We start from the raw sequence: 12,698 nt of genomic DNA, 5'->3' as shown, positions 1-12,698 counted from the left end.
CATTTCTGAGCGAAGTCAGATTACTGCACTGATTAAATTACCACCATTAGCTCTTGTCTCTGTTCATTCAGATTTAATACTGATGAAGAAAAGGAGAGGGTTTAATCGGGGGTTAATGAGTAACTTATTGAAGAAAATTACTTATTAATAAATAACCAACTCGGATTCAGAAAATATCGTTCTTGTGCAACACAGCTAGCTCTTTATTGCCGTTCTCGCTTCCCACGCCCGGGTTCCCGGGTTCGATTCCCGGCGGGGTCGGGGATTTTCTCTGCCTCGTGATGGCTGGGTGTTGTGTGATGTCCTTAGGTTAGTTAGGTTTAAGTAGTTCTAAGCTCTCGGGGACTGATGACCATAGATGTTAAGTCCCATAGTGCTCAGAGCCATTTTCTTTATTCCCATGAAGTAATGAGTGCCGTCGACAAGGGATCTCAGATCGATTCCATATTCCTAGATTTCCAGAACGCTTTTGATACCGTTCCTCACAAGCGACTATTAATCAAATTGCGTGCATATGGAGTATCGTCTCAGTTGTGTGTCTGGATTTGTGATTTCCTCTCAGAGAGGTCACAGTTCGTAGTGAGAGACGGTAAATCATCGAGAAGAACAGAAGTGATATCTGGCGTTCCGCAAGGTAGTGTCATAGACCCTCTGCTGTTCCTGATTTATATAAATGATCTAGGTGATAATCTGAGCAGCCCCCTTACACTGTTTGCAGATGACGCTGTAATTTACCGTCTAGTCAAATCATCAGACGACCAATTGCAATTACAAAATGATCTAGAGAGAATTTCTGTATGGTGCGAAAAGTGGCAATTGGCACTAAACAAAGAAAAGTGCGAAGTCATCCACGTGGGCACTGAAAGAAATCCGATAAATTTTGGGTATACGACAAATCTCACAAATCTAAGGGCTGTCAATTCAACAAAATACCTAGGAATTACAATTACGAGCAACTTAAATTGGAAAGACCACATAGATACTATTGTGGGGAAGGCGAAACAAAGATTGAAAGATTGCGTTTTTTTTTTGGCAGAACACTTAGAAGATGCGACAAACCCACTAAAGAGACGGCCTACATTTCATTTGTCCGTTCTCTGCTGAAATATTGCTGCGCGGTGTGGGATCCTTACCAGGTAGGATTGACGGAGGACATCGGAAAAGTGCAAAGAAGGGCAGCTCGTTTCGTGTTATCGCGCAATAGGGGTAAGAGTGTCACTGAAAGGCGGCTTTCTTTGTGGCGAGATCTATTTACGAAATTTCAGTCACCAACTTTCTCTTCCGAATGCGAAAATATTTTGTTGACACCCACCTACATAGGGAGAAATGATCATCATAATAAAATAAGAGAAATCAGAGCTCGAACGGAAAGATTTAGGTGTTCCTTTTTCCTACGTGCCATTCGAGAGTGGAATGGTAGAGAAGTAGTATGTAAATGGTTCGATGAACCTTCTGCCAGGCGCTTAAGTGTGAATTGCAGAGTAACCATGTAGATGTTGAGCACAAGTGTTGACTGAACATCGATGCAACAGGAAATCCTGTGGACAGCCATTTCGCATTACTCCTAAAGTGATTTGCCCTGAGTTAAAGTGGCGCATATTTTCCACGCAAGGTCGTCTGGACAACAAGAATAAATAGCATTTCGCCAGTTTTCTGACGCTGATTGGACAACGATGCAACAGGAAGTCATGAGGACAGCCAATTCCCATTACACGTAAGGCGGCCGGCCGGGGTGGCAGAGCGGTTCTAGGCGTTACAGTCTGGCACCACGCGACCGCTACGGTCGCAGGTTCGAATCTTGCCTCGGGCATGGCTGTGTGTGATGGCCTTAGGTTAGTTAGGTTTAGGTAGTTCTAAGTTCTAGGGACTGATGACCTCAGCAGTTAAGTCCCATAGTGCTCAGAGCCATTTGAACCATTTGAACCTAAAGCGATTTAGGTAAACTGTAGAAGACTTAAATCACAGCTTTTATCGATTAACAACGCGAGAAAACCTGGTTAGTCCCAAGCCAACGTGAGGAAAATATTATCGAGAGCGGATGCCTGGAGACGAAGGGTAAATGTCTCCAAGGAGCTTTCTCCGCTGCCATGTTTTTGTTGATCCTGAGATTGAGACTTCGTTACTTAGGTTTGGCCGGGGAAGACTCCGAATCACATCCGACGACCGTGTTTTATTTTTCCCGACTCTCTTCACGTTGGCAGGCAAACGCCGCAACAAGTGCCGCGCCCCTCAGCGAGAAGTAAATGAAAGCAGGAAATCGAACTCATGGACGGGTGCTGCGTCACAAGCTGAGGGAGTCTTTTCTCAGCACCAGAAATCGCTTCGTCTTGGTGGCCCGTCGTTTTTCATCTCATTACTTTAGCTTCCGTAATTGTTATTACTGAGGCTCTGTGGCATTGTGCGTAAGTTCCCGATTACAAAGGCTCCAATGCGCAACTATGAACATTTTTTTCGACACGCTGCTTCATTTAAAAATTTTATGTCTTCTGACTGGAAACAAAAAGGCAGTGAGCATAACTGAGAGTCCACAATTTGTTGACAGACACTGGTGACCTCTGCAAAACTGAGTTCTAAATACACTACATGCAAAAGCCTCGGAAAACACATTGTTGTTTGTTATGTTAACATTATCACTTTTGATTCGTCTAATTACAACTGAATGCAGCGAATTTTTCATGCCATATCCGTTTCGCCTCTATTATTTGAGTGGCATCGTCAGTGAACTGAAATATATACATATTTGCGTTTACACAAGCAGGAGATGCGTTCATTAAGTAAAGCAACACCTTTTTTCTGAAAGCAGGTTGGTTTTATTCAGGATTCCAATACACCACATTATTCGTCACTCTTTTGGCTACAACACACCATTTGTCAATATAATCTCCGTTCAATGCGAAGGCCTTACTGGGAGAGCCTGTATGCCCCCAACGTACCACTCTATTGGTCGACGTTGGAGCCAATGTCTTGCTGCATCAATAACCGTCTCATTATCGACGTACTGCATCTCAAGGAATGCATCTTTCATTTGGCCAAAGAGACGGAAGTCGAAATGTGCTTCTGTTAGGCGGCGAAGAACCCACCGGACACACACCTTTGAGTACCCCAAATGGTGGACGAGCATGTCAGCACTACTAACAGAGACGTCCCATTGAGCAGCGAGGTGTATGATTGTGATCCGTCGAGCACCTCGAACGAGAGTGTCCGCACGTTCTGATATTGCAGGAGTTACGTTGTGTGCGAATAGGCCGGCACGCAGGAGATCAGATCGGTATGCGCGACCTTGCTGCAATGACGACAGACGCATTTTCCAACGGCTCACCGTGCTTTCGTTCATTGCCAGTTCTCCGTAGACATTCTGCAAGCGCCTATGAATATCTGCAATGCTCCGGTTTTCCGCCAAGAGAAACTTAATAACAGCTCTGTCACTGAAACACTCCTTCATTACAGACGCCATTTTGAAGGATATGTGTGGCACCGCCACCTATTGGAACTTCATGAAACTATAGGGTCTGAAACGATGTCCCACAGTAAATTCCCCATTTTTTCAACCGAAACTGGACGAGGAAAATTGAACACCCCTCGTGTGTATGTGTCTGTATGTATATGATGCCTTATTATTTAAAAAGTATCATCAGTGGCCTGAAATATATATGTGTACAGGGTGGCCCATTGATAGTGACCGGGCCAAATATCTCACGAAATAAGCATCAAACGAAAAAACTACAAAGAACGAAACTCGTCTAGCTCGAAGGGGGAAATCAGAATGGTGCTATGGTTGGCCCACTAGATGGAGCTGCCATAGGTCAAACGGATATGAACTGCGTTTTCTTTTTAAATAGGAACCCCAATTTTTTATTACATATTCGTGTAGTATGTAAAGAAATATGAATGTTTTAGTTGGACCACTTTTTTCGCTTTGTGATATATGGCACTGTAATAGTCACAAACGTATAAGTACGTGGTATCACGTAACATTCCGCCAGTGCGGTCGGTATTTGCTTCGTGATACATTATCCGTCTTAAAATCGACCGTTTACCAATTGCGGAAAAGGTCGATATCGTGTTGATGTATGGCTATTGTAATGAAAATGCCCAACGGGCGTGTGCTATGTATGCTGCTCGGTATCCTGGACGACATCATCCAAGTGTTCGAACCGTTCGCCGGATAGTTACGTTATTTAAGGAAACAGGAAGTATTCAGCCACACCTGCTGCCGCACCTGTATTCCCACGTCCCACCCGGTCTCCATCTCTCCACCCTCCTTACCCTCTCCCATGGTGGCTTCCGCCAGCTCCCTCTCCCTGATGATGCCCTCCTCCCGTCCATGTCCCCCTCCTACCAACTTTGATCCTCCCACCCTCTTCCTGTGTTTGCTCCTTTGGGCACCCTCCCTCCCTTCTCTCCCTCTTCCCTCCCTCCTCCATTTCTCCCCACTCCTCCCCCGGGCTTCCCCTCCCCTGTACCTCTCCTTCTCCACCCATCTCCTCAGCCACTGGCATCCTTGTTCTCCCCTCTCCCCCACCTCACCCTTATTCCCCTCTCGGCAGGTCCCCGGACTCTCACACACTAAGTGGACATTCGCGTGCCAGAGATCATCGCCATCAGTGTCTCGTGTGTGCCGTCGTGTTTAGTGTTCAGTGTTCACCGTCACACTCCATCGTTCACCAGTGCCATCGACATCTTCAGTGTTTGTGCTTTGTGTCAACAGTTTGTAGTGTGGATTGTCATCGAGTGTGAACAGCTTCATGTTTTTTTATGTTCATGTGTCTACTGTTTTTTCCCCGCCGTTTTGTTCCAACTCATGTGTCTTCTCTGTTTTTATCATTGTACTATCTTTGGCTGAAGAGCGGCGTATTGTGCTGCTGCCAGCCTACCTGTTCTACAGGTTTTAAAATCACAATAAAAAGAATAAATATTCAGCCACATGTGAAACGTCAACCACGACCTCCAAGAAATGATAATGCCCAAGTAGGTGTTTTAGCTACTGTCGCGGCTAATCCGCACGTCAGTAGCAGACAAATTGCGCGAGAATCGGGAATCTCAAAAACGTCGGTGTTGAGAATGCTACATCAACATCAATTGCACCCGTACCATATTTCTACGCACCAGGAATTGCATGGCGACGACTTTGAACGTCGTGTACAGTTCTGTCACTGGGCACAAGAGAAATTACAGGACGATGACAGATTTTTTGCACGCGTTCTACTTAGCGACGAAGCGTCATTCACCAACAGCGGGAACGGAAACCGGCATAATATGCACTATTGGGCAACGGAAAATCCATGATGGCTGCGACAAGTGGAACATTAGCGACCTTGACGGGTTAATGTATGATGCGGCATTATGGGAGGAAGGATGATTGACCCTCATTTTATCGATGGCAATCTAAATGGTGCAACGTATGCTGATTTCTTACGTAATGTTCTAACGATGTTACTACAATATGTTTCACTGCATGACAGAATGGCGATGTACTTCCAACATGATGGATGTCCGGCACATAGCTTGCGTGCGGTTGAAGCGGTACTGAATAGCATATTTCTTGACAGGTGGATTGGTCGTCGAAGCACCATACCATGGCCCGCACGTTCACCGGATCTGACGTCCCTGAATTTCTTTCTGTGGGGAAAGTTGAAGGATACTTGCTATCATGATCCACCGACAACGCGTGACAACATGCGTCAGCGCATTGTCAATGCATGTGCGAACATTACGGAAGGCGAACTACTCGCTGTTGAGAGGAATGTCGTCACACGTATTGCCATTGGCACTGAGGTTGACGGGCATCATTTTGAGCATTTATTGCATTAATGTGGTATTTACAGGTAATCACGCTGTAACAGCATGCGTGCTCAGAAATGATAAGTTCACAAATGTACATCTATCACATTGGAACAACCGGAATAAAATGTTCAAACGTACCTACGTTCTGTATTTTAATTTTAAAAACCTACCTGTTACCAACTGTTCGTCTAAAATTGTGAGCCACATGTTAGTGACTACTACAGCGCCATCCATCACAAAGCGAAAAAAGTGCTCCAACTAAAACATTCATATTTCTTTACGTACTACACGAATATGTAACAAATAATGGAAGTTCCTATTTTTAAAAAAAACGGAGTTGATATCCGTTTGACCTATGTCAGCGCCATCTAGCCGGCCAACCATAGCGCCCTCTGGTTTCCCCCTTCAAGCTAGACAAGTTTCGTTCTTTGTAGTTCTTTCGTTTGACGCTTATTTCGTGAGATATTTGGCCCGGTCACGATCAATGCACCACCCTGTATACATATACTGTTTACACAAATAATGTGTATTTATATGATGCTTTATATTCTGAAAAGTGTAACAGTGTCCTCAAATGCAGGGTGTTTCAAAATTAGACGGAAAAGCTTCAGAAATGGATTCCTCATATAAGAAGAAGGAAAAAGTCTAGTAAGCATGGGCTGTAAAATGCATACCTTAAGAACTACGAGCGCCTTTTCACCATAGACACTGTGAAACAAATCTCTTCCACTGCAAGCTCGTTGCTGTCGTTTTTTGGGGAGGAGGTAGTATGGATCAAAACAAAAATAAACGCCTGTAAACATAGGCTCTAAAATTAATACATTAAGAGCACGTGTTCAGTAGTAGAGATGTTTCACAGTAGCGAAGATCAACAAGTGCCCAAAAAAATGGTTCAAATGGCTCTAAGCAGTATGGGACTTAACATCTGATGCCATCAGTCCCCTAGACTTAGAACTACTTAAACCTAACTAACCTAAGGACAGCACACACATCCATGCCCGAGGCAGGATTCGAACCTGCGACCGTAGCAGCAGCGCGGATCCGTACTGAAGCGCCTAGAACCATTCGGCCACAATGGCCAGCTCAACAAGTGCTCATAGCTCTTATAGTACTCAGCTTATAGCCTATCTTTACCGGACATTTTTTTTCTTTGTTAGGTCCACGCTACCGCCTCTCTGAATATTGAAAGCAACGAGTTTAGAGTAGAAGAGATTTGTTTCAGAGTGTCGAAGGTGAAGAGGAGCTCATAGGTCTTAAGGTATGCATTTTATAGCCGATGTTTACCAGACTTTTTTCTTCTTGTTATATGAGGAATCCACTCCTGAAGGTTTTCCGTCGGCTTTTGGAGCACCTTGTATATACAGGACGCTGATGATGTCTTTAAATAACAAAGGCGAATCGTTTCATTCAGCTGTAAACAGACAAACCGAAAATGATAATTATCAATATATGGTACAGGCAACCGATGACGACCGGACAACACAGTTAAATGGCTGAAAATGGTAACGAAACATTAACAAAAATGTTACACAGTTGTTTGTTCGAAATAAAATAGAATTCCTTCTGTAATATCGTGAACGACTGACAGTGAGTTTGTTGGTGTGCTGAAGCTGTACATTGAATCTATTCTAATCACGAAACAGATACTATACTCTGTTCCGAAGCTTCTCGCTGCGTTTCACATTGGATATTTAAACAAGATTTTCCATCAGAATCACACTACTTTATTTGAATCCTGTTCCATTGTTCATTGCTGATGCAGAAAAGCCCCAACTTCAGATTGTGTAGGCCTAATAATTTTTGAAAAGCATGTTGTCATAAGGGAATTTAAGCTCTGTTCCCGTGCTTACAGAAAACGGCAATGAATTAAAAGCGCCCGCCTTCTTACAAGAACACGATTTTGTTTTATTACCCAAGCATGTCTCACAATGTTTTGGCGTCTTCTGTGGTTTTTCTTTTTACTGATTCTCAAAGATATACCACAAAATTTTATATGGATCGGGAATATCAATATGTTGCCATTACAGATTTCGTTTGTTCGTTGCTTAGATATCACATGGCAATTGGACCTTTTGTTACAATATGTGTGCCCTGTGTCTGTCATACGAAATCAGTCACAAGCCTATATTACTACAGCATATAATCTGTGACACAGGGATGTTAAGGCAACGCCTTGCGCCGGCGCGGTTTATCGTTGTTTTCTTATTATACTGAAAGCACTTCGGTGAAATCTTCAAAAACACGACCTTTCCTGAAGCCACGTATAACGTTCTTCAGCCGTCAAAAGCTGTAAAAAATTAGCTGCCATATATGAGTCGACAGGCTGCATAACGAGTTAAATTTAGCAGGCTTGGCTATAACCACAAAATAAACAAGAGTTCTTGCATAAAAATTCTCTTCTATATTGTCACTTTACTGGCCGGCCGCTGTGGTCGAGCGGTTATAGGCGCTTCAGTCAGGAACCACGCGGCTGCTACGGTCGCAGGTACGAATCCTGCCTCGGGCATGGATGTGTGTGATGTCGTTAGGTTTAAGTAGTTCTAAGTCTAGGGGACTGATGAACTCAGATGTTAAGTCCCATAGTGCTTAGAGCCATTTGAACTTTTTTTTTTTTTGTACACTCAGTCGCTAAAATGTCCCTCTTACTATACAGTTCCATAAATTTGAAACGAAAATGAACATAGTTTGTACTAGTTCTTCCACGTTTAGGTAGTCGGAAAGGGTATGTACTAGCTCACTCAGCATTGTTTCCAAATATTCAAGGATCAAGGTCACCCCTCCACGTCACCCCTCTGCCACCCCATTGGTCTCCATCAATTTGGTGGCTTAAGAACGACAGGAAGATCAAAAAGGCATGTCTCTATAGGCAGGTGGAAATGAAGACAATCTCTATCGTTGCCAGAGTTATCCAAGATGGTGTATGCAATCCATGACAAAGGGTTCATTGTTCTGCATATGTCTGTTCCATGACAACTGTATGCCTTAAAACTGATGACCTGTCACTTCTATCACAATTATTCGTTACCAAATTATAATGATTAATTATGCAAAAGAATGACTGTCGAGGATTGCCCGCCCCTCCATCACTTCCCTAGTCACAGTAACCGTCAGAAGAACTCGTCAGTCTCTCCCGGCTCCTACGCAGTCAGAAATCCTAATTGTATGTTTTAAAACAATTGTCACTGTCAGACCTGAAGCACTTATCAAGTTAAATCACACGGACAACAGTCCAAAATTGTTATTCAAAGATTAAAATATTACATATTCCCGACATAATGCCGGCGGACCAGTGACAAGTGGAATACTAAAAAAGTATTTCTTTTAGTCTACGAGGGGGGACTCAAAAGAAACCGGATTGTTGTCATAAAAAATTTATTGATGAACCTTTTTGCAAAATTACTTCAGTCACCTTCAAAATACTCTCCATTACATGCGATGCACTTGCCAAGTCTCTTTTCCCACTGCTGGAAGCATGTTTGGAACTCTTCAAGTTTGATATTGTCCAGTGCCCTTTGCGAAGCTGTTTTTACCGCCTCCACATCGTCATAACGCTCCGCTTTTAGCGTTTTTTTCGTTCGTGGAAGTAGGAAAAAGTCGCACGGGGCTAGGTCCGGCGAATACGGAGCGTGGGGCACGACAGACCACCTCTGAGATGCCAAATAGTGGGTCACTCGTAAGGCCGTGTGTGCTGGAGCGTTGTCGTGATGCAGAAACCAGTCACCTGACACATTTGACCTCACTTGCCTTGCTTTTTTTGGTCCGGGAGAGTTGGGAGTCCTCCACTGGCTTCACGCTTGCTTGGTTTCTGGGTCATACCCGTAACACCAACTCTCATCCCCTGTAATGACTTTGTTCAAGAAGATTGGATCACGTGCAGTCTCTGGTTTCAAGTCCTGACACACATTCATGCGGATGGTTTTTTGCTCCTGTGTGAGAAGGCACGGAACAAATTTAGCAGCAACACGTCTCATGTGCAAATCCTCACTCAAAATCCGCTGGCACGAGCTCCAACTGATTCCTGTCTCTGCTGAAATTTGGTCGATCGTTTGGCGACGATCCTCGTTGATCTTTTGGCGGACCTTTTCAATGGTCTCCTCATTTCGCGATGTCGAAGGGCGTCCAGAACGAGCTTGGTTTTCAACACATATCTCACCACGTTTAAAGCGCCCAAACCACTCGAAAACCTGTGTGCGGCTCATAGCGTCCTCCAGGAAAGCTTCCTGAAGCATTTGGTGTCTCCGTTGCAGTTTTTTTAAGCAGGAAACAAAATTTCACACACATTCGTTGTTCTTTTAAAGATACCATAACGACTTCGCAGAGGTAAGCCGCCAACAGTCAGAGAAACACAATACCACACTCGCACGTTCAGCTCTACACTGACGCCGTCTGCACATCTGTTTCATGAACGTCTCTACTAACACCATCTAGCGTGAGAACCCTGCACTACGTCTACGAGTGGCAGCGCCCTCGGAGTCCGATTTCTTTTGGGTCCACACTCGTATAGTCGCAATTTATTTATTTTCCCAACTGGTTACCGGTTTCAGTACACAGTACCATATTCCGGCCATCCCCTTGCACGCAGCCAGCTGGTTTCCCAAGTAGGTGTGTCAAATACTGTTTTACTTGACACACCTCCTTGGGAAGAAAGTGTGACGACTGCGTGCCAGGGAATGGCCTGAACATAGTACTGCGCGCTGAAAGTAGCCAGTCGGCAAAACAAATAGATTGCGCCTATAGACTAAAATAAATACTTTTTCAAAGTTTAAAATGGAATGAAATGTTTAAAAAATGCAATGGCGTCCATTGGTTTTTTTAAAAAAGTAGCCTCAATGAGCACAGTCAGGCATGAAGCAAGGACTTTACACACACAAACCTCTAGTTAACAATTGAAGTACACTCTACCCATGGAACAACTGAACTCCGGATTACACACGACACATTATTAAAATTATACTGATAGCCCCTAATTACAATTACTGAAGGTTTTTTGTAAATCCTGTCGCACTGTATATCTATGTGCAATAGCTTAGGAATGAATCAGTTAAGAAGATTTTGTTAGAAAACGATCAAAGCAAGTGACATTGCCAAAACTGCACACCGTCCGAGAAAGGGCATCGGAGTCAAACTAGCCAGAGCGTCCCACTTGCCGACCGCCGTCGTCGCATTTGTCCGCACAGTGCAGCCACCGCTATCACAACACGCCGCTGTTGTGTATTGTGTATCACGAGTTTACCCCGTCCCTAACGTGATACAAGTCCAACCTACTGCTCCTCCCGTTCAGACGATTGTTTCTTATTCGATGGCCATTAAATATACTACGAATATAAGCAATAAATACTCTTCTCGCCTATTTCGCCATGGCCGGCCGATGTGGCCGAGCGATTCTAGGCGCTTCAGTCAAAACCGCGCGACCGCAACGGTCGCAGGTTCGAATCCTGCCTCGGGCGTGGATGTGTGTGATGTCCTTAGATTAGTTAGGTTTAAATAGTTCTAACAAGGGAACCTCCCCATCTCACCCCACTCAGATTTAGTTATAAGTTGGCACAGTGGATAGGCCTTGATAAACTGAACACAGATCAATTGAGAAAACAGGAAGAAGTTGTGTGGAACTGTGAAAAAATAAGCAAAATATACAAACTGAGTAGTCCATGGGTGACATAAGCAACATCATGGACGAAGTCTGCTTAGAAGCACCGTGGTCCCGTGGTAGCGTGAGCAGCTGATGAACGAGAGATTCTTGGTTCGAGTCTTCCCTCGACTGAAAACTTTACTTTCTTTATTTTTGGATAGTTATTATCTGTCCGTTCGTTCATTGAGGTCTCTGTTCACTGTAATAAGTTTAGTGTCTGTGTTTTGCGACCGCACTGCAAAGCCGTGCGATTAGTAGACGGAAGGACGTGCCTCTCCAATGGGAACAGAAAACATTTGATCGTAAGGTCATAGGTCAACCGATTCCTCCACAGGAAAACACATCTGATATATTCTGTACGACACTGGTGTCGGCATGTGCGTCACATGACAGGAATATGTTGTCGACCCACCTAACTTGTACACTTGGCGAATGGGTAAAAAGATTCTTCTACCTTGCCCGATTTAGGTTTTCTTGTGGATGTGATAATCACTCCCAAAAAAGTGATGAAAACATAAGAGTTTGTCACATAAACATAAAAATAAAAAATTAAAATTTAATCTTGTTGGAAGAGTTGAACCTAGGACCTTCCGTTCCGCAGCTGCTCACGTTACCACGAGACCACGGCGCTCCTACGTTACTATTGTCCTTATTGTTGCTTATCTTTCCTTGAACTACTCAGTTTGTATATTTCGCTTATTTTTTCACAGTTCTACACAACTTCTCCTGTTTTCTCAATTGATCTGTGTTCAGTTTTTCAAGGCCTATCCACTGTGCCAACTTATGACTAAATCTGAGGGGGGTGCGATGGGGAGGTTCCCTTGTAAGTTCTAGGGGACTGATGACCTCAGATGTTAAGTCCCATAGTGCTCAGAGCCATTTGAACCATTTGAATTTCGTCATGTATTTGACCCATAAGGCTTTAATGAACCCGACTGTTACCAAAGCTTATTCGGCAACAGTGTAATCATACAATAATGGATATTTATCACTGTCTATAGGATAACTGCAAATCCGTGCAGCAGGCATTGATTCCCTGGACTTTTTTTTCACTACAGTTGTAAGTAACCTGTTTGTATGTTGGCAGTGCTATAGATTGTGTTAATATCGCTGACAGCACTCTGCGTTCTCGGCAAGAGATTCTGTGGTTGGACGGAGTAGCAGTTAGCGAGTGGAAAGAGAAGTGTATGGGAATGATTTTCTTAGTGGAGACTGTGTTGATAGGACACGCAATGTAAAGTGAGATGAAATTTCCTATAAGAAAAAAATGCAAGGAAAGGTATGA

Source organism: Schistocerca piceifrons, chromosome X, assembly GCF_021461385.2.
Source record: "Schistocerca piceifrons isolate TAMUIC-IGC-003096 chromosome X, iqSchPice1.1, whole genome shotgun sequence".
NCBI lineage: Eukaryota > Metazoa > Arthropoda > Insecta > Orthoptera > Acrididae > Schistocerca > Schistocerca piceifrons.
Note: the sequence above shows the minus strand (reverse complement) of the source record.